Genomic DNA, 21,233 nt, shown 5'->3' on the forward strand with positions numbered 1-21,233 from the left:
AAAACCGGTTGAGATGCTCCATGTTTTGGTTTATCCAGAAGTGTGATCACTGTATTTGTTTTGTATAAGGTCTGGTTATGAGATAAGGCAGGAGAAAGCAGGGTGAGTGGTTTATTTTAAGGCCAAAAGTAACATAATTCAGTTTATTTGATTTTTCCTGTTTAACTCCATCATAATTACAAGAGGGTCTACTGTTACATTGTTGATTTAGAAAAGCTTCCTTTAGTAAAAACGCTTGCGCTCCCTTTTGCAAGTCAAGGAATGTCAGTTTAATCAAAGTAGCACAGATTTTAAGGTTTTGTCTAAGAACATGTTCCCAAAGGAAAGGAAAATTCAAAATAAGATCTCTTCTTTGTTCAGCCTGTTTCTCTGAGTTTAATTTGACATCAAAATGACATTCAGGGCATTTTCCTTCTTTCTTTTATCTGAAATAATTAATCAGCAGCGCTTTAGATAACAGTACGATTCAAAGAAAGCTTGACTGGCTTGTGCATCAGTATCAGAAATTTGACTCAGTGATGGAATTAAAGGCTCAGCTTTGTTCTCAGAGTTCTTAGATCTACATCTAAACTTCAGATTGTCATTGATGTGACACAAATCTGTCTATTCTGGTTGGTCCAGCACATTTTTTGGTAGATTTTTCAAGTTTTTATTGCTATTTCATTTTTTAGAAATGACTTTCTACCATCCATGGATGGATGGATGTACACGACCGGTGTTACACAAGTTAGCTACAGAGGCAGCTTCTTTCGCTGCGTCCTCAGTCAAACCTGTTTGCACTGGCTGTTGGATGGTTTTATGGACAGAATTTCTAGGCAGAGCCAAGAGGCTGAAGATCACCTCTTTTTGCTGCTGGTGTGGTCCTTCATCAGGCGCTGGCCTTTAGCTCTCACTGGGGTGGTTTGCAGCGTGAAGTGTGAAGCGCCAAGAATGAAAATTAGCAGCTCCAAGTCTGAGACCATTGTTCTCAGCTGGAAAAGGGTGGAGTGCCCACTCTGGGTTGGTAATTAGAGGAGAGACCCCAGGGTAGACCCATGACATGCCTGAGTGATTGTCTCTTTCAGCTGGCTTGGAAAGGCCTCAGTGGCCCCCTGAAAGAGCTGGTGTAGGTGACAGGAAGCGGGGTTTCTGGGCATCTCTGGTTGGACGGCTGCCCCCACATCCTGGACCCAGATAGGGAGCAGAATGTAGATGGATGGACTTCTTTCAAAAGTAGTTATATGACTTTACCAATTATTACACATACATTAGTTTTTCTGTAGTTTTAAATGTCTATTTTGAAACAGAGAACGTTGCTACAGTATTTATTGTTGCGACTACAAAGAAAAGGGTGCCGTAAGCAGCAAGAGTTTTCCTCCAGCTGTTGACATTTAAAAACAATTAGCAATCATTTTCTACTAGTAAAGTAAAATCTGCAGCTTTAAAATACTGTTTAATGGAGTAAATCAGCCACAAAAGCCGTGCAGTAACACGGTCCAGTCATGTTTGGACTGCTGTTTCCCGAATAGTTGTCGACTCACTGTAACTCTGAGGCTAACGTGTAATATCTCGGAGGTTAAACAGTCCCAATGTGTGCATTTAGCGAACATCTCCCAGACATCTTGTGTACAAACATCCCCCTCGTCCTCGGGGCTTATTCATCTCTCTCCTTGCTTTCCCCGCCTGTGGCATCCACTGATGTGCATCCTGCTTAATTACTTTTTCATGAGTTGCTCCCTGTTTTCATCCTGAGGGAATTGTCTTCCAACCTCCCCAACCCCCCCACCTCCCCACCCCGTCATCCCAATCCACTTAAGGTGACCTTGTCTTATTGGGACGCACTGCTGCAGCGCTCCCACCTCCCCTTGCTTTAATCCCTCCAGGCCTACAGTGTGTCTGTGCCTATGCATGTATGGGGCTGCGTAGCTGAGTGTGAGTACAAATGGAGGGGTGTCAAATTGTGCCAAGTAGGTTTCACTTTCCAGTTTGCTTCCATTACCGAGTCCTTATATAGGCTCGTCTTTACAGATGCTCGTAGCGGCTGAAAATCTGAGCATGCTGTAACTGAAAACGTCAAACGTGAGAATCACTGATCAATAAAATCCTGTAAGGTGACATCAGCCAATTGCATACTCATGTTTACCAAACGAGACTATGACGCTTTATATTGATTCAAAGGTATCAGTGCTGAGTCAAGCTCCTTCTGGATCCAGTGACGGCTCCCTGCTGCTGCTGCTGCTGCTTGAAATTCTTCCTAAAGTTTCCAACTTCAACTGGAAAGATAAGGATGTGCACCAGCAACCGAGATTTTATTGGTTATAGAAGGTCATTTCCAGAAGGATTGCATTCCCCCCTCAGTGTGCAGCCACCGTTTGTGATTGGAGCTGATAATGTGTAATTATTTTTGATATCTGATTTTAAATAGGTTTAATGCTTCCTCGACAGTCTTGGTACAAATATCCAAATATCACTGGGTTGAGATTGTGGTCGTTGTGGAATGCGTCTTGAAAAAAAATGCATGAAATGAAAAAAACTCCTCTAAAAGAAAAGAACTATAATATTTTTGAGTCTAAAAGGGAGACAGGTGGTCTAAAACAAAGAATTAGTGATGAAAGAAAGTCTCTTAGAGAATTTTGATTCCTCTGAAGCAAAATATTCTGTTAGTAATAGTCAATGAAGTCAGTGTGTACAGTTGCACTACTGGTACTGAGTGGGTGTGCCCCATTCTACACTCCAATAAATGTCCCATTCAGCTGTACAGTAAGTCTCCCATTTAGCCGGTGGATGTTTCCCAGCAAACCTTCTGGCATTTACCCATCTCAGAGCTCCTGGGTGGTGAAATAAGATGAACTGAAGGACCATCTGCATCTGCAGCTTGTCTTTTTCTTATAAATCTGCCATTTTTTCTTTTTGCCGCTTCTGGAAATGGAAATATTTTTCAACAGTAAATCTATTTTGTTTTTCCCAGTGTGTACCGTTTCAGCTACCTGCTAAACCAAAACAGCCTTTTATTGCTCAACCAAGCCTTCAATTTTCTGGCAGATTTCATGCTCAGTGAGGGTCACAGGCACCAATCAAAATGTTGCTGGTATCATTTTTCGATAGCTACTACATTGTGCATCGACACTACACTCATAATGATAAGCAAAAGTGATGCTGCCTATTTACATAAGACTGTCCAAATAACAACAACAAGAACATTTCATTCACTGCCGGCCTTCAGACTGGTGTGCAGGGTGGTAAAGGAAAACCAGACTGTGCTCACATTTTGGTAAATGACTCAGTTTTTATTGACTTTGCAGTTATTTTTCATCAATCATTACATGCTTTGACCACAGTTTGTTCCACAATTAGTCTTTTCCCAACATTAACTTAACTCATTCACTGCCAGCCATTGGCAGTGAATGAGTTAAACCCATTGACTCATTCACTGCCATTGACGGCTATAGACGTCAATGGCAGTGAATGAGTTAACAATAGTGCATGCTTATGCTCTGTTGTTAGGAGGCTACAAGCAGCATCAATATCATAAAATTCAAGTTATGTGAATATAAACATTATTATTATTATGAAATTAAAATATTATGCCTATATAAGCTGTTGTATGTGCAAAAATGAGTCGTTTCAGCCCATAGGTAGGCGGTTGCTAGGCAACGTGATGATGTCACCATTTCTGGCATAGATAAATATCTTCAGGAGCCCTAACATGTACCTGTGTTTGTGTGTTTGGTAACTGAATTCCTCACCTTGTAGAGCGACATCATGAACAACAAGATGTGGTTTGTTACAGTAAGATTAAAATAAAAAAATTCTCACTGCAAATTGTTTGACAACAAGCCTTTTGATAAGAGCTACTGTTTCTTTCAACCGATTAATATGCTTCCTTCCAATCTTCATATTTATTATTTTATAAAAGATACAAGATCGGAGATGTTCCACGACCGCTATATGTCACAGAGTTACTGAGCTTACAGAGCTACAGGACTTCTATTACAAGGGCAGGAAAGTCTGTGATAGACCCGCTGTGTTCTGCCCACACAGACCAGTTCCCATCCCAACACTTATCTAAAACCAGCAGGGCTACCAGCAGCATCTGATGTATAGTCTTCACAGGTGGTGAAACAGAGCACGGCAATGCTGCTGGTTTTCTACAGGAAATACGACTAGATTAAAAAAAAAAGAAGAAGCTGTTTTGTTTTTCATCAAGTCTCGTCTTCTGCACGCTTACTTACAACCCACAGCTCATCTCCCAGCTGGTCACATCTATACAAATGGCAGACGTGGCGTGGGATCCAGGTGTAGACGCAGCATCAAACCTGCTCCATTAAGATGATCAGAGCATTCAAAGGGCTGAGACTCAAAGGCAAGGCATCACATTGGGCGAAATACAAGTGCCTTATCCCTGCAGCGTTTCATCCTGCTCTGCTTTACATATGAACCTAAACGCACAAATCTTGTAAAGGCAAACTGCGCTACTCTCACTATCAGACACCTTTTTTCAGCATAGTGGGGTGGAATAAAATATTCAACATGATGTCAGGGTCATACGGCCTTTGCTGCGGTTGTTTACTGAGATGAGAGGAGCAGGTGGTAACAAGGTTAAATGGACTATTTTTGCATTGTGTATTTATGCAGAAAAATGAATCTGCTTTTATTCCAAAGAGTAATTGGTTTATTTGCATAATATTGCTGGGCCACCATGGGATTATATTGTCATAGAAACTCCATTTTTAAAAGAAGAGCCCATTAGAAACATTTGTCTGTGAGAGACACTTACACTGTCAGCTATTATTTTAACTCAGTTTAAATGCACTATATTTACATGTTGGATTGAGAAATGAGGTAAAAGCTGCAGTCTTCTGCATTTAATTTGGAAGTAAAGTCACAGGAACATAAATAAGTCTTTCTCGCTATAATAATATTTGTCTGTCTTCATTATTAACATTAAGATTTTTTTAAAAGCATTTATTATAAATTTCAGTTCTTTTGATTCTCCTATATATTGTCTTGATTTCATCATTTCCCTGTGAATGCGATGTTACGTTCTTCGTTGTGTTAACTTCGCCCACACCGTCACCAAAATTTGTATAAGCGATAAAATTTGGTTTGAGCCACCAAGAAATATGAAATTAAGAATTTGGAAAAACACCACAGGCCTGGTTGTCGCTAGCCTACCAAAAACTTAAATGTGAAGAGGGCTGCAAGTCTCTGAGTTTTATGACCACTGGCATTGATGAAAAACAAGGTACAACTTACTGCAAGATGGTCAGTATAAGCTTAATACAAGCCCATGGTACAGTCATGTTAGGCCGCTGTCACACAGGCCTCGAGAGTGGTCGCTGACTGCCTGGCAACCACCTGTTGCTAGGGGAAAATGTGCATTTGAGTGGTTGCTGGCTGTTGCTAGGTGACACTGGTTACAGAGAGACTGCAGACTGCCAGCAGCAGTTTGCACGGAAGATGCCAACTTATCTGCAAACACTCAGCAACTACTCACTGAGTGAAAGTGAAACTGAAGAGTGTGACTCAAAAACCAGAAACAGAGACCAATGATTCAAAGCAGGGTCGCCCTCAAGGCCTGTGTTACCGAAGCGTCATTCATGTCTTCCACAACATTGGCTACTGGATCTGAGTCTGCATGTGGATATGAAATTATAAATAGGATGTTGGTAAAAAGAAATTGTACACACAGACCTCTAAAGCTCTAAAAAGTATGTGAGAGAAGCTGTAGTTTGTAACTTGCGTACCCTCAACAGTGTGATGCTGCAATGCAAAATTCCTTAAAACTTCATGTACAGAGTGCAAAGTCAAATGTATGCAGATATCTGTAGCAAGTGAATCACATTTTCGTTGCACCAAAATATAAAAACGTTCGCAAATATTTAGCAATAACAAACCTTAATAACTTAAAGGTCACTGCATTTATTGCAGTGCCTGTATGCTAAAACCTTAAGAAGTTCATTTCTGGTGCAACTCTTAAAATCATTGATGTAAACCAGCCTCCAGATAAACCTGGTACGTGACCTTTTTGATTTGTAATAACATATTTGACTGTTTCTGGGCAATTTTCAGGCAGCATCAGTCTGTGATTGGTCTTTATCAAGTCATTTCAAGTCAGCGCAGCGTTTTCCTAATCCGCAACTTTCTCAATGAGCGTGATTCCAAACAGCAGGGAGATGGTGCAGTCTCCGTGCAGAGATCTGCGGCTGCCAAATGCACAATATGAATTGATTTGTCTCCTTATCTCCCCTGTCCATTAAATAGGAGGCTAATGAGCCTGATTAGAGTGGTTAGATGAAACTCACACTTGGAGAATCCCACAAGTCTTTCCAACCACATGGCCGAGAACTGAATATTGAGACTCATTCATGCATCCTGACACACACACAGATAGCCTCTTAACACCTCGTCTGATCCAGCCTCTCCTCATGAATTATGTAGCGCTTGTTTGTACACTGAAATAACATCTCAAGAGCTTACCAAATGGAAGGTCAACCCGAGCTCTCGCCGTATCTTTTCCTTACACCGTTTATCTGAAATTGGAAATATATATTGTCCTTTTTGATATCGAGGCTAGTGCATATCTGTCTGAACATATTTATGTATAACATTTTGTATATCGCTTTGAATTCTAATATCAGGTTTAGTAGTCAATGTTTAAATTAAGAGTATGTAATTTTATAAGTGCAGAAAAAAGTCGAAGTAGTGACTGAATGTGGGTAAAAGTTACAAGTAAAAGATAAAAGGAAGGAAAATGTCTTTACACAGAAGGGCTATTTCAAAGTGCTTCACAAACATTTAAACTGAAAAAATAACCAAGAACTGCCTCATACGGGAGGCTTTAAGAGTATTATGAAAAATGTGAATCCAAATTTAAATGTAATCCCAAAGACATACGAGAGTGAGAAAAATACCTTCCACGGGCACTTTCTGCAGTGCAGTTGTACTGGATCTCACCGCACGCCTTTCTTTTATCAATACTGTGAGTTTCTGCAAACATAAATCATTAGTTAACACAGTTCATTAACAGTCCCTAAAAGCTCAAATTAAACTTGATTTATTATGGCTTCCACTAATTTTCTATTCTGTTTTGAAGTCTGAATCATGGAAAACTACCCTAGAGGAGAATCTAAATATGGAGCTGGAAAACAGGGGCCCTTTAAACGATTACTCCACGAATGCTGTGCTGCAGTTCCATCATATGAAGCAGCTCGCTATGACAGGATATGAACTCACATTCACTGCTCAGACACAAACACTCTGACGGTAAAAGGTGATAAGGAGAAAAAAGGAGAGAAGAAAGCCGCAGGGCCCCCATGGTTGAAGTGGCACAAAGATGATCCGACAATGGCTGAAGGACACGTGGCAGCAGGTGGGTGTGGAGGTCATATGGAAAGGTGGACACCCACTGAGGACAACAGGAAGGGAATGGCTGGTTGTATTTGTAATAGTAGCAAGAGAAGGGGAAGAAAGAGAAAGCAGCCTATGGTATTTATAAATTTGGGATTTTCAGAAGAAACTAGAATCTTGTGAAAAAGGAATAGAGCTGATAAAAGTTACGATCTTCAAATCTAATTTGAGATCATTCCAATTATCTTAGATGTTTAAAGGTTTTAAGAAAATCCACTAAAACGCGTCACAGTGTTGTTTTCCTTCTGATCGTTGAGCTGAAACGAAAGAAAAATGCTCTTTAAGATAATATATCTCTCGTTGAAGTACTAAATCTCTCACTGATGCATTTTATTAATGACATGTTTTTTTATCGTGACTGTTAATGGACCATATGCTGAGTCCAATAAGCATTAATTCATCTGCTCAGACAGCAAACCTGTAAATGAGTCAGGCTCCACTTTCACATCCTTGCCTTTGAAGGCCGGAGGCTGTGCCACCGTAATGCTATTAGCCGCATAACAAAGTTGTGAATTGAATGCCGTGGTGACGAGAAAGCACTCTATGACATGTAAAATCCTATTAGGATGCAGATTAGTGTTATCTGCGCCGCACCTGTCAATATCTATTATGAGTAGGGGGCAAGGACACGGCAGAGCTGGACATGGAAATGCTTCAGTCAGCACACTGTCCACAAGCAAATACCAAGAGGACTGCTTGTATTGGTATGCAAAGAATTAGCTATCGTACAGTAGGCAGGCAAGCTCGAGGCAGCATTGCTTTTATCATGCGGGACGTATTCTCCCTTTACAATGATGAGGGACTGCATGGGACCAGAGAGCTGCCAGAGCGATAGAATAATTAAAGCGAGAAAAAAGCTGACAACCAAGGATAAAGAAAAAGAGTTTCAGTGTTGTGAGGAGAGGCTGAATGTTAATGTCTCTGTTGTGAAGGACAATATGCTCATTTGGAAAACAAATGGGACTCCATTTCGTAATATTTACTCTCGTTTCACCAGCAGAGACGCGCACGCTGACATTGTAATGATGGGCTAAACGTGGCTAAACGTCAAAACTAAGCTTTGGGGAAACAGAGAACGGCCTTAGTCGAGATGAGAAGTGTGTGTTTTGAATCTTGAGAACATCGCTGTGGCAAATAGGGAAAAGGGTAAAAAGAAAACTAACTACCCTGATGTAAGTAAATGGAAAAATATAAGGTAAGAAGCACAAGTAGCAGGGAAAAAACAGATGAGATAAATAATGTAGAGGATGCATTTAAGGATCGATGGCTTTTGGATCTTTCATCATTAAATTCCCTCATAATTAGTATAAATGTAAAAGAGCTTTTTGCAATATGAGATTGAACACCAACCAGGGACCTGGTTAATATTGTGTCGATCCCCTATTTGCTGCCTAAACAGCTCTAACCCTCCACCAAACCCCTGAGGATGTGCTGTGGTATCTGGCACCAAGATATTAGCAACACATCCTTCAAGTCCTTGATGTTGTGAGGTGGGACCACAATTTCATTGGACATATGCTGACTTGTTTGTCCAGCACGCACCACAGATGCTGGATCACTGGTTCGCCACTGCTCCTTCCTTGGACCCCTTTTGATAGATACTGACCACTTCAGACTGGAAACATCCCACAAGAGCTGCAGGTTTGGCGGCCAGTTATCTAGCTATCACATTGTTCCTGCGTCAACTCTGAGGACAAAATGTTCACTTGTCCGCATCACTGCAGCCACTGCACCAATCCGTCTGTCGATCTCCCGCTCCCTTCTCCCATCACTCGTGAATAAGACCCCGAGATACTTAAACTCCTCCACTTGCGGCAGGGTCTCGCCCCATATTGCTTACCTCCAGATGATATCCAAAATTTGCCAAATATAACTGTGGGGAAAAAGAGTGAATGCTCAAATTATCATAGTGAACAGCTGAGTCTGTTCACCTCAGGACATTCTGAGGGGAGTCCTAGAAATGACCTTGGAACACCTACAGTAGAAGCTGATAGTGTACTTTAAGATGTATGTAGGATTTAAATATTATTAATATCCTTCTTAGACAAAATAAAGCATTTTAAAACGTTTTTAAAATATTTGAGCCATCTTAAGATGCATAATTGACAGTGTTAAAATGCAACTTTGGTCGACTGAAGTATCTATGTAGAAGCACAAGTGTTTTCTGATAGGCGCTCGCACACATTACATAAACAGCTTTGTTAAAGCGCACTGAACTCATCAGAGACAAATCCTGTCCAAACAAATCAGCCTGCAGTTGGGCAGAGATGTGATTCGTGTTCGTGAAATCTTCCCACTCTTCCCGCTCCTCGCTCGTTTTACTGGTGCTTCTTGTCAAATTGCGACCAGTGGCTAGCTTTCACAAAATGATGCTAATTGTATGTAAATCATCATCAGAAATTACATTTGCAGCTCGTCTTCAGGTTGAGTCTTCTGCTCTAAATGCTTCGTTAGTCAGTGCCTCTGCATGTTTTGTGTGAACAGAGCTGCCCACAGATTTCCCGTGACCCTTTGGGCAAACCTAACTTGAATAACTTGAGAGATAACACCCACACACACATGCACTCACACATGCACGCACGAAGACTCGCTCACAGACCAGGCTTCATTCATAAATCCAGCTCTTTAAAAAGCACAGATGTGAAGCAGTATGAAAAATTCAGCTGCCGTACTGCAGCACACTGTGACAGAGAGTTCAAGGCTTACTACACAGCAAATCTGAGGTGTATAAGCTGTGAGTGGGTAGCACTGAGAGGTCTGCGATTAGTATCATCCCTTGTGTTTTGTCCTGGAAAAGCAACCAGCACACACAGCCCTGCATGACAGAGAGGCTAAGAGACAGAATGAGAAATGTTAAAGAAGGAAACCAAAGGGGAGCAGGGTGAATTCACTTCTACTAAAGGTGGCCTTTTTGCCCATAATGCGATGCATCTATCAGGGGTGTTTCAACAAGCCGTGTGGCCACTTTTCCGAGTGCTCATTAGAGTCGACGCCAGCTGGGTGCCTGCAGGAATGCATGATGGTTCATTACAATATTTACGGATGTTGGACTCATTCATCATTGAGTGTAATGTGGTTTGCAGAGAGCTATCAGCATTAGTGTTAATTTAAGTGCGTGCCACTGAGCTGATGCGCAGCCCACGGCATCGCAGTAAAAAGGTTGGGGACAGGTCCAGCTGGGGTTTTGTCTGGATTCAGGTCCTGTTAAAGAGCCGTGTCCAGGGAGTGCCCTTGTGCCTCATGGGTAGGCTCCAGTGCCACAAGAGGACAGTTCACAGAGGACACAGAGGTTTAAGGCCATATCTGCATTTTTTTAACCAGCACTATAGATATGCAAAGGAAAAGTGAAACCAGGTCACCCTTAAAATAAGTCTGTCTCAAGTCATAAGCAGTATGCATATAGACTCATGCATTAGATTCCTAAAATGACATTTTTAGACACAAGTGTGTTTCAATAACTCTTTTAAAAGCCAACCAGTGATGAGACAGAGTCTCCATCTATCACTCTGTATTTTTTCTTTTTTTTGTCTGAAGTTTTCTGATCACACACACTTGCAAATCAGTGCTTACACAAGTGTGAAGTTTTGTTTGTGAGAGTGTGAGTGCCGCTGATACAATGCAGTTGCAGTGATTAAGCGTGCAGCTGAAGGCCAAAAGCCTGTCGAAAGAAGTAAACACAAGTGTAATTCAGTTTTCTTGTTCCAAGCAGGGCTGTCATGGTGTCTGCTTTCCACTTCATCATTACTGTGGCAAAATAAAAAAACACAATAATATTGTTCTCCCAGTATCAACAGATCATTTTTAAATGGCAAGAATGCTGTGGTCACGCATTGCATAAAATAACAATAATTATTACTTATTTATCATATTATCATATGTGCCTTATTGACACAATATCCATACTTAAATTTTAATTAATACTTAACAATTACGGATTAATTATTAAGAAGACTGAGTACCTCGAATACAGCCCCCAAACTGACGGCACCATCAACAGCGAGCCACTGACCAAAGTCACCCAATTCAAATACCTCGGGTCCCTCGTCACCTCGGACTGCGAAACTGGTGGCATCAGGTCACTGGAGTCCTGTGCGACAAGAGAATGCCAATTCATCTCAAGACGAAAGTCTACAAGTCAGCCGTGCACCCAGTGGCACACAGAGTCAAAGTGCTCAAACGACTTGGCCGAGTGATGAACGAAGACATCAGGAAACGATGGGGAGTGGTGCTGATCACGGACAAGATGCGAGAGTCGAGGATTTGATGGTACAGCCATGTTGTCCGTTGCAATGAGAACTCAGCCCAACGATTAGAAACGGGCGGCAACAGGCCGTGAGGAAGGCCAAAACAGTGCTGGCAGGACCGAATCAAAGACAATATGAAGGCTGCGAAAGGCACACCGGAAGATGCTCTGGATAGGAAGAAGAGGAAGCCGTGCAAAATAGCAGGACTGAATTACGGATGAATAATTATTAACTAATAATACGAAATTAACACTTTAACAAATACTTATTTACTAATAGTTACATAAACTTTGTTAGCTGTTAAACTCAATCTGCTAATTTTCTGTACTAAGCTGACTTCAAATCTCATAAAATAGTCAAAGATTTAAGTTGCAGTGCACAAAGAGACATCGTTAGTTGGTTTAGCTTGCCAAACAATTATCTAAACCTAGTGATTTTCTACATGTGAAGCTCCAATTATCAAATGTTTGGCATTTTTAATCATTTGCAATTGATTATCAATATGGTTGCAATTACTTTTTGCCAGTAAACCAGTCAAGTAGTCCTCGCAGCTCTGACACATTTGAACTTTGCCAATAGGAGCGTCTACGTGAAGCTGTAATTATGCAGTGATTTCTGTATTGATAGGTGCAAGTTATACCCCTTTCACTCATAGGTGTCTTGTGAATGTAGTCATTCATAATAACTGAGTGCAAATCGGAGCCTCACAGTCCTGATGAAAACATTTCTGTGAGACCATGTTTGCTTTGATGAATAAAATGGTAAACTGAGGGCAGCATATCGAGCTGTTTTGGATGTCTGCAGTGGAGCTATTCCACTATATTGCTTCTTAAATGTTTGTGTTATGATGCAGAGTTTATGTGACCTCCATTCACGTCTGAAGCAGTCGCTGGTTTATTTATTTGTGTGAGAATCCAACAGCCATTTGATCCAGCAGACTGTGAATTAGCTCAAACTCCTTAATGAACTGCATTTTTTCTCCTAAATTCCAACATTTCTGCTGTATGAAATGGAAAAGAGATGTCTTTACAGAGTAGTAATGATGCATGAATCCGTCTCATCTCCCCTTATCGTCGTGATATGAGCTTTAATATGCTGCACAGCCGTGGCACTATCTGATAAGATGTGGCTCCGGGCGATTGGAGCCTTCATGGGTGCAGTGGATAGAGAGGAGGAGGAGGAGGCGCTGAGCGGCTGAGCAGCTGAGCGGCTTTGACTCTGGGCGCATCATATTCTTCCCATTTTTCTCCAGCTCCAGACAACAGGCCCCGGTGAAATGACTGCGGGTGCCGCCGACTGTGAAATTAATTGAACTTGTGATCCGAAGGGTAGAGACCAGCATCCGGCCTGAGGAGGCGAGTGTACATTCGTGCTTACATTAGCCCACGACAAAGGAACAGCCAAGGCCACGGGCGACGACTGGATCTGCGGTCAGTTTCCCCGACGAGATGTCTCGAGTAATGGCTGAGCAGCACTTGACTCGTATGACATTGTGATCGTGTGAGACGTGCTGCCACGCTGCTGGCTCTTGTTAGAGGCGTTATTTTGGAGAGAAATTGGATTTGTTCACAGATCCACCATGTCAAGTTAGTGATGAGCGTGTAGATAATGATTTTGTGTTTTCTTGGCCAGAGATGCAGCTCAGATTGCCAGATTCAGAGCTGAGCTTTGGTGACAAGTAGATGCACACGAGGTATAAAACGTCTCCACAAGTTGTAATGATAAACTAGCTACAGCTAACATATGGTTTTTGAGAGGGGACTCTCTCCCAGTTCATCATGTACTCGGTCAGAATCGGTTGGCGGTGCATCTTAACACTTATCACCCTTTTAGTTTCATTTCGTTGTTGACAGGCAGTGTTGGTCAAGTTACTTGAAAAAAGTAATCAGTAACTAATTACTGATTACTTCCCCAAAACTAATCCTGTTACTTTACTGATTACTTATTTTCAAAAGTAATTAATTACTTAGTTACTTAGTTACTTTTAAAAACACGATTTACAACCTGAAGAGGTGATAAAGCGATAGATCTTTCAGCCCAATTCTACTTTTTCTGCATAATCCATCATACAAAATGTAATCAAATGGAAAAGTCTCTTTTTTTTTTTACTTGTTTTAACAGTTTTAATCTTTTAACTTTATGCATCAAGCAACAATTAAATTATATGCAACATTCTCTGACTGGAAGAAATTTGTTTAACATTTAAACCTATTTTCTGCACATTCCAGCTCATAAAATAAAATATTTTTGTGTGTTTACACTCAGTCTTTCAAACAGATGCAAGTAAAACACAGCAGAAAATAAATAAAGTCAAAGACTCAGTGGTCCTGTTGCTCTATTTTCACCTGTAAAGCAGGAGTAGGATAGGCGGAGGTTTGCCCTGGTGCAGGTGTGCCGCAGCGGTCAGTGGAAGGATACGGCAGCTTCTCTGTGAATTTCCCATTACGTCGTAGCTACTCGGTGCTTGTTGGAAGTTTAGGGGTTTTTTCGGTGTAAAAAGAAGTTTTCTTCCCACGCAGTGAACAGCGGACGCTAATGTTTTTGTCACTTTTTATGGACTCAAACTCAAAGTAAGGTCAGTACTTCCACGCTTTAAACGCTGCACGCTCATACTCTCTCCCGCACTCAATATATGATCCATTGTTGATCTGCACACAGCTGTTGTCACGAACGTCGCACTCACTTACGTCACTGTCGTGAGACATTCTCGCAAAAAAATCACGGTTTTAGTAACGCAGTAACGCAGCGTTCCTACAGGAAAGTAACGGTAATCTAATTACCGTTTTTGCAATAGTAATCCCTTACTTTACTCGCTACTTGAAAAAAGTAATCTCTGTTGACAAGTAGTCTGATTTAACTAAATCTGTCTTCTTAGATCAAGTAGTTCAGTCGCCGTCACCACCAAGAGCTAAACACAAAATACCAGAATGTTATTATGTCAGCTACTGATGTTCTGTGTTGCAGGATCTTTATACTTCCCACTTTCAGCACAAACTGCTTCTAACAGAACTTAACAAGCTTTGTCCAGAACGTGTAACTTTCTGAAACACCGTCTGCCGCAGTGCGAAGGCAGGCAAGGTGTGGACTCCTTCTCCAGCTCTCCCTTGTAATGTCCCTCACTTGTGGATCTTCTGTAGGTACAATTAAGTGCAACACAACAGACAGCTCTGACAAGACTGTCTGACAGTGTGCGCTGACGCCTCGCTCTTCTATTCTGTACTTGAGAGCAGACTTTTTGTGATGCACTCAAGTGTGACTGTTTGACCACACATAAAGATGCTTCTCTTTACACACAATTGTACAATGACCTCATCTGGTGTAGAGAGGTCCTCCGAGCTCCTTTGATTTGTCCTGATCCTCAGAGTAATCCAGGCCAAATTGGATTTTTATACTGTTAGCAGAGACCACAATAAACTTTAGCCTGGCATCAGCATCGGCATCAGGGGTGGAGGTTTTGTTGCTGTTAAAGCCTTTGGTTGCACCTGGTGGATGATTATCTGAACCATAGAAGTATTTTCATGACTTTTGTTTTTTAATTTTCATTGCTCGTCCAACTCCACAAAAGATGAGTTTTAAAATTTGCTTCAGTTTATATAACTGTACACATGTACCAGCATTAACAAGGATCATCATTACATGTGGCGGTAATTCACCTCATTTAACTTCTGGACTCCACTCAAAAATGAGCAAACACAAAGTTATGATTGTTTTTTCTGAAATTTACTGTGAAAGCCAATTTAACATCATAACTGTTGAAATTAACTTTAATTTTCCCCAGTAGTGACCATTGCCAAAGGGGTCAAATTAAACAACAAAAAAATGACTAACTGTTGTAACATAAAAGTTCTTGGCTTAAACGAATCAGTTACATGTTTCCATTTTTTCATTTAGCCTCAGACCAGAGGCTAAGCCGAACAGGCTGGAGACTGGTCTTCTCTGTTAGAGATCTGCTTTCAGCGCTTTGTGTCCCTGAGGTTTCTCAGAACTGTGGTCCCTGGCCCTGTGGACACAATGCAATCTGTGCCGCCCCACATTAGATAAGTCTCCTCCAACTCTCATCCAGGTCACATTGCACCACAGAGTGCAGCAGGGCTTCCAAGACTCTGCTGCCTCCGCTGATGCTCAGGCGGAGAGAAGACTGCACACGTGACAAAGCGATGGGTGAGTGTTTCAGGTCAGCTGAATCCACAGCTCCAAACAGACCTGATTTATTTATCAACAGGTCACCTTTAGGTTCAAACTAGTTTAGCACAAAGCCCGCCTGTGATGTGACCAAGGTTCTTTTGTGAGTCCTGTGGCAGAGATCTCTCACAATCTGTGAACTCTGAAGTAAAATGTTTTATATGAAGCTAGAAACCATAATATTTCAGCTCCATGCTGTTAAACAGCAGACCTTTTGCTTTTGGTGCAGGACACATCCATAATGTTTTAAATCCTATCTAGTCTTGTTTACAGAGTCTTGACTTTTTGAAAGTAAATCTGGAGACAAAGATTCAAGCGACTGACCTTCATCCTCTCCAATTTTTTTATATCTACATGTTTAAGCAGCCACATCTTTTGTGATGCCGTATACATTTTTAACCTTAGTTCTGTTTTCACACAGAAAATCTGCAAATACACTGCAGAAATCTGCATAACAACTTTGCACTTATCACCACATATGCTACAAATGTCCCCCTACTTGATATTGATTGACCTTTACCCTGGCATGTATCTAACATCAGCATATTGCCGGTCATAGATTATCTTCCTTTACCCACACGACCTGGATGAGCAACGAAACTCGAGCGTGGCTCACAACACGATGCCTTTTTTCCGTGTGATATGACACAGCAAGGAAACCCAGTAAAAAGATGCCGTGACTCTCATATCAACTTCGTAACCAGTATTTTTCACACAGTGCAAGCTATAATTATAATGATTAAATTAAAGATTATTTTACACCTTCGTGTTAGCGCTTGTTAGTGAGAACGCCTGGAGGGCTTCGAGGCCTGGACCTGGAGCTGGAAGTTTAAAACACAACGAGACAAGACGACTTGATCCTGCACATCATGCTCATGTTCAACAAAAGTGCAGTTACATCAGACAGTTACACAACTCAAGGAAAGACATCAGAAGATGCAATTCGTCAGCAGACATCAGTGTCTAAATTTATTCATTTAAACGACAAACTTGAGCCACTGTAACCGAGACACAATTTCAAAGATGAAGCTAATCAGCAGAACTATAAATATTACTTACACAACGTATTCATCTGTTTAAAAAATAGAAAAGCACTTCATAACTCTCAGTTTAGAATAACTAACTAAGCGAATTAGAGATAATGTAGTAGACGTGAGAAACAGGCTATAGAAGCAGTTTTTAAATCTAAATTAATTTATTTTTTCAATCACAAATGTCCACTACTAGATCTAAATCTAGACACGAGGCTGCGCTGAATAACATCTCTCTTTTGTTTTTGTGCATTTTCTCAGCTCTTTTCACACATTTCCCTGTTTGACATTCTGTCTGTTTGCATGAGAAAGAATTACAAAACTCATGAATAAGTTATGAACAAAACGCCGTTAAATGCGAGGCACGCTCAATGCATTTCACAAGAAAGTGCACAGTGCGTGATAAATGATTATTTTCTGACTTTTTGTGCTTAAAACTAAACTGACGTTTCTGTCAAACAACATGCCAACTACTTCGATGAAGTATATTCGAGTCTCTCCTCGTGCCAGAGGACCATCTGATTATTCAATAAAAACACAAAGTTTGTCCTTTAACAGATAATCGTCACACTGAAACCTCGACAACAGAAACACATCTTGAAAATGGAGTTTAATGAAACAGTGCTGGTTGGAAAAGAACACGTCCAAGGCCCTGAGTCACTCGAGAAAAGGTCATTTTTCTCTTTCCTCTTTGCACCTTTTTGTCAAAGAGGTAGCAGACGACGTGTTTTATGTGTTACATTTCAGCCTGCTGTCGGTGATGGGCAGATAGCACAGATGCCACATATGGTTGGATGTGCGTTCATGCTTGGAAAGACTCAGACCAGCTTCAATTTCACACAGTGTCTGGTTTCTCTGTCGCAGCCTCCCTGGCTCCTCTCACCATTTGTTTCTTTTTTCCTCCTCGGCCCCTCGGAAGGATAAATTACAAATAATAAAAGTGTGTTTTGCAGCCAATCTCCCTAACACAATGCTGACGCCTCCAGTAATGAGGTCATTATTATGCATATCACAGATATCAAGAGGAATGAGCTTAAGAGCTTACACATTTAATTGATTAAGACAAGCAAGCAGCCATGTTATTTGGAACAAAGACAGCTGGGTTTTTTCCGAAGGTCATGATTTCTGAACAACATATCTAACAAGTTCTAATAAAATATTGCTCTCTTTTGGCTGGATAAATAAACGAGTGTCACACTGAGGTTATTCCCTGATGAGAAACCATCTGTTTGGTTTTTATAACAGTCAGCCTCTCTGGGCAGCTGTGATTGATGCCAATCAGTGTCTTTATAGCACATAGCTGTGATTAGGAAGGTTTGTGGTTTAAAATATAAACTAATCCTTAAAATTCAATAAAAATTCAAACCTCTGGTGTTTAACATTTTTCATGATGGCCATCATTCTCCCCCTGAAGGAAGGGAGCATGTAATCGACTGTTTGTTAGGAGTCCACAAATTTCAAGATATAATTTTCAAATTTTGTGTGATGGTGGAGACCAATAACAGCTCAAGCGACTGGATAAAGGACAAGGCCACGTCAAATGTGAAAACCAGTAAAAACTTTATATTACCCACATTTTTCAATGCATTGTCTTCAAGCTTCACAACAATATACTTGATCTTTGGCATTTGGCCTTCATTGTTAAATGGACTGATAGCACTTTTCTACTCTCCTGGAGCACTCAGATCGCTTTATACAACATGCCACATTCACCTTTTTCTATGCATTTAAGTGCTTCCATACTCCGATGGATGCATCGGAGAGCAACTTGGGGTTAGTATCGTGCCCGAGGATATTTGGCAGACTGGGGGAGCCAGGAATCAAACCACCAGCCTTGAAATCAGCAGAGTACCTGCTCTACCTCCTGAGCTACAGCTAGCCCCACTGTTAGTGCTCAAGGTCAAAGTTAATCTTGGAAAGCTCAGGAGTTAGAGCAGGTCACCTACTGATCAGAAGGTTGGTGGTTTGATCCCCGGCTCCTCCAGTCTGCATGCCTAGTATCCTTGGGCAAGGTACTAACCCCAAGTTGCTCTCCGATGCGTCCATTGGAGTGTGAATGTGTGTGAATGTTGTTAGAAAAAGCACTTTAGTGTTTAGTGTCAGTGCTTGTGAGAATGGGTATGATCGGGTGAATGTGGCATGTTGTATACAGCGCTTTGAGCACTCCGGGAGAGTAGAACAGCGCTATATAAGAATCAGTGCATTTACCCTTTACCAAAAAGAAGTCAAGAATCAAAACTTAGTAATACATTATGGAGAGAGCATGAATATATCTTAGAATCTCACGTTTTTACAGCCTGTAGAACCAAAGATGTCATCCAGTTCTGCTCTAATCATAAGGGTAAAAAAGATAATAACATACGTCATGCATGAAGGTCATAGTTCAAAGGTCAAGCATAAGCATTTTGTATTGTAAGCAGGCTGACATTAGCGTGTGGTAATAAAAATGTCATAAAACATGAAAGTTTTAATATAACTCTGGCCCTCCTTTGGGAACTGCGCTCTCTGAGTGCTTTTGTTTTTGTATGAGTTTTCTTTTTTTTTTATACAGTATTCATGAAATATCTGAATTAATTTTAGGAGCTTTGTATTTCAGAGCTGGACGCTCAAGACTTAAACTCGAGAGTTTAATTTGAGCTTAATGAGACTGTTTTACTTAAGACTAAAATCTGAACACAAGCCTGTGATCGTGTCGTGTTTTTAACAGATTAAAAACAAGTAACCGTAAATAACTAAGCAAGAGCGAGGTCCTTAGAGCTTTGAGGCTTTTATGTTTAAATATTTACCTGCAGCTGTTTCTACACAATATTAATAGAGATCTGGAAGCCAAGACAGATGTAAGTGCAAATGACATCAGAACTTTCTCAGGGACTTAAATGAATAGAATATGAATTGTCTTCAAGTGCTCTGACTTGACTGCATATGAAATGGCTTGGTTTAGGTCCAATATGACTTAAGATTTGCTGCAATGATAGGAAGGAGAAAGGTTTCAACGTTGGTTTGACTTGTTTGTAAGTGATTATATAGATTTATTTATATAGAAATAATAGAAATAAATTGTTGGACTGAAGAGTTATTTTGTGAACCTGCAACTGAAAACTTAGCTGGACTTGGACATCTTGTTCACGACAACATGGCACTAAACCAAGTAGTGTGTTGTGCATTTAGACTAAACTTAGAACTTAGAACTTTTATTGCCATTGTACAGCTGTTTGCACAATGAAGGTGCAAAAGTAAAGAAAACAATATACAAGAAAAGAAGAAGATAAACAATATAAGAACACTGTGTGCAGTGTATACACGATGTTTGGGTTACAGGAAGCATTGTGGGGGTGTGAACAAGGACATCGTAATAAAATATAATAAATGATAAATAAGAGTGGAAGTGCTATAGTTGTTAAGGACAAGTTAAGAGATGACATTGCACATCTGCCGAAACATTGCACAGGAACAAAATATTGCAGGAAATGGCAGCAAAATAATAAATAGCAAACAAATGCTGATGTCATTCGTTTTCACACCTATAGTTGATGTATCAGTTGATCAGTTTGCAAACTTGTAGCCTTCTTCTGTTTCTTTCTTTTCTTTTTTCTTTTTGTACACAGAGAAAATTCCACGTGAACCAAAAGGCATCACTACAAACCACGCGAAAACGTTGATGCTGCCTGCTGGTCAGACGGGTCGGGCATGAGCGACAAAAGCAGATAAAGAAAGAAAATTTCACTTCTAACATTCATATTAATACGTGTTCGCACTTTGTGTACTCTGCGTGTTTCTGGTATTCTGCTACATCCCAGAATGCCATGGGAAGCCGTTTAGCTCGAACACCTGCTAGTTGAGTTGGCTCGAGGTCGAATTACATTCTGGCCATGAACAAACTGCTCTGGAGTTTGTTTAGAATCAGACAGACAAACCATTAGAGAGCTTTCTTTTCAGTTATCTCCAGCCTGAGTGTAGAAGTGTGAAACCTTTCCTGGACCACAGTCAGCTACAAATAGCCCCGAGCCTTTGAATAGAGCAGATCTCAGTCTATAAGAAACTGAACCATGATTCTTATCAATTCTTGTGTGAAAACATTTAAATCAATGACAAAGTTATTTTTCACAAGAGAGGAATTATGAAAATATGGCAACCAATTGGTGTGAGATCCAGCCAAAGTATCCCCTGGACATAAATCAAGACGATATCTCTCTCTTACAATTCTTAGGACAAGAATTCCTCTGAAACCTTTACAAAAAAATTTTTTTTTAGTGGACAGGTCTCTTTTTACCTTTCGCTGGACTGATTGGAAATTCAGGACACTTCTAGTGTGGTCTAACCTCGTGGCCTCTGGTCCCATCCCACTACTTTTTCCCACTGAGATCATTTGAGAGCTGCCACTCCACAC

General features: G+C 40.8%; 1 protein-coding gene across 4 annotated transcripts in view; it reads left to right on the forward strand.

Moving 5' to 3' along the window:
* Positions 1 to 21,233, forward strand: part of shisa6a (shisa family member 6a) — an 85,332-nt gene that overhangs the window by 18,333 nt on the left and 45,766 nt on the right. The gene's annotated exons all lie outside the window — the stretch shown is intronic.

The sequence above is a fragment of the Copadichromis virginalis genome, linkage group LG4, assembly GCF_057382275.1.
Source record: "Copadichromis virginalis isolate Kocher_CV1m ecotype Utaka linkage group LG4, C_Virginalis_male_GT1.1, whole genome shotgun sequence".
Taxonomy (NCBI): Eukaryota; Metazoa; Chordata; class Actinopteri; order Cichliformes; family Cichlidae; genus Copadichromis; species Copadichromis virginalis.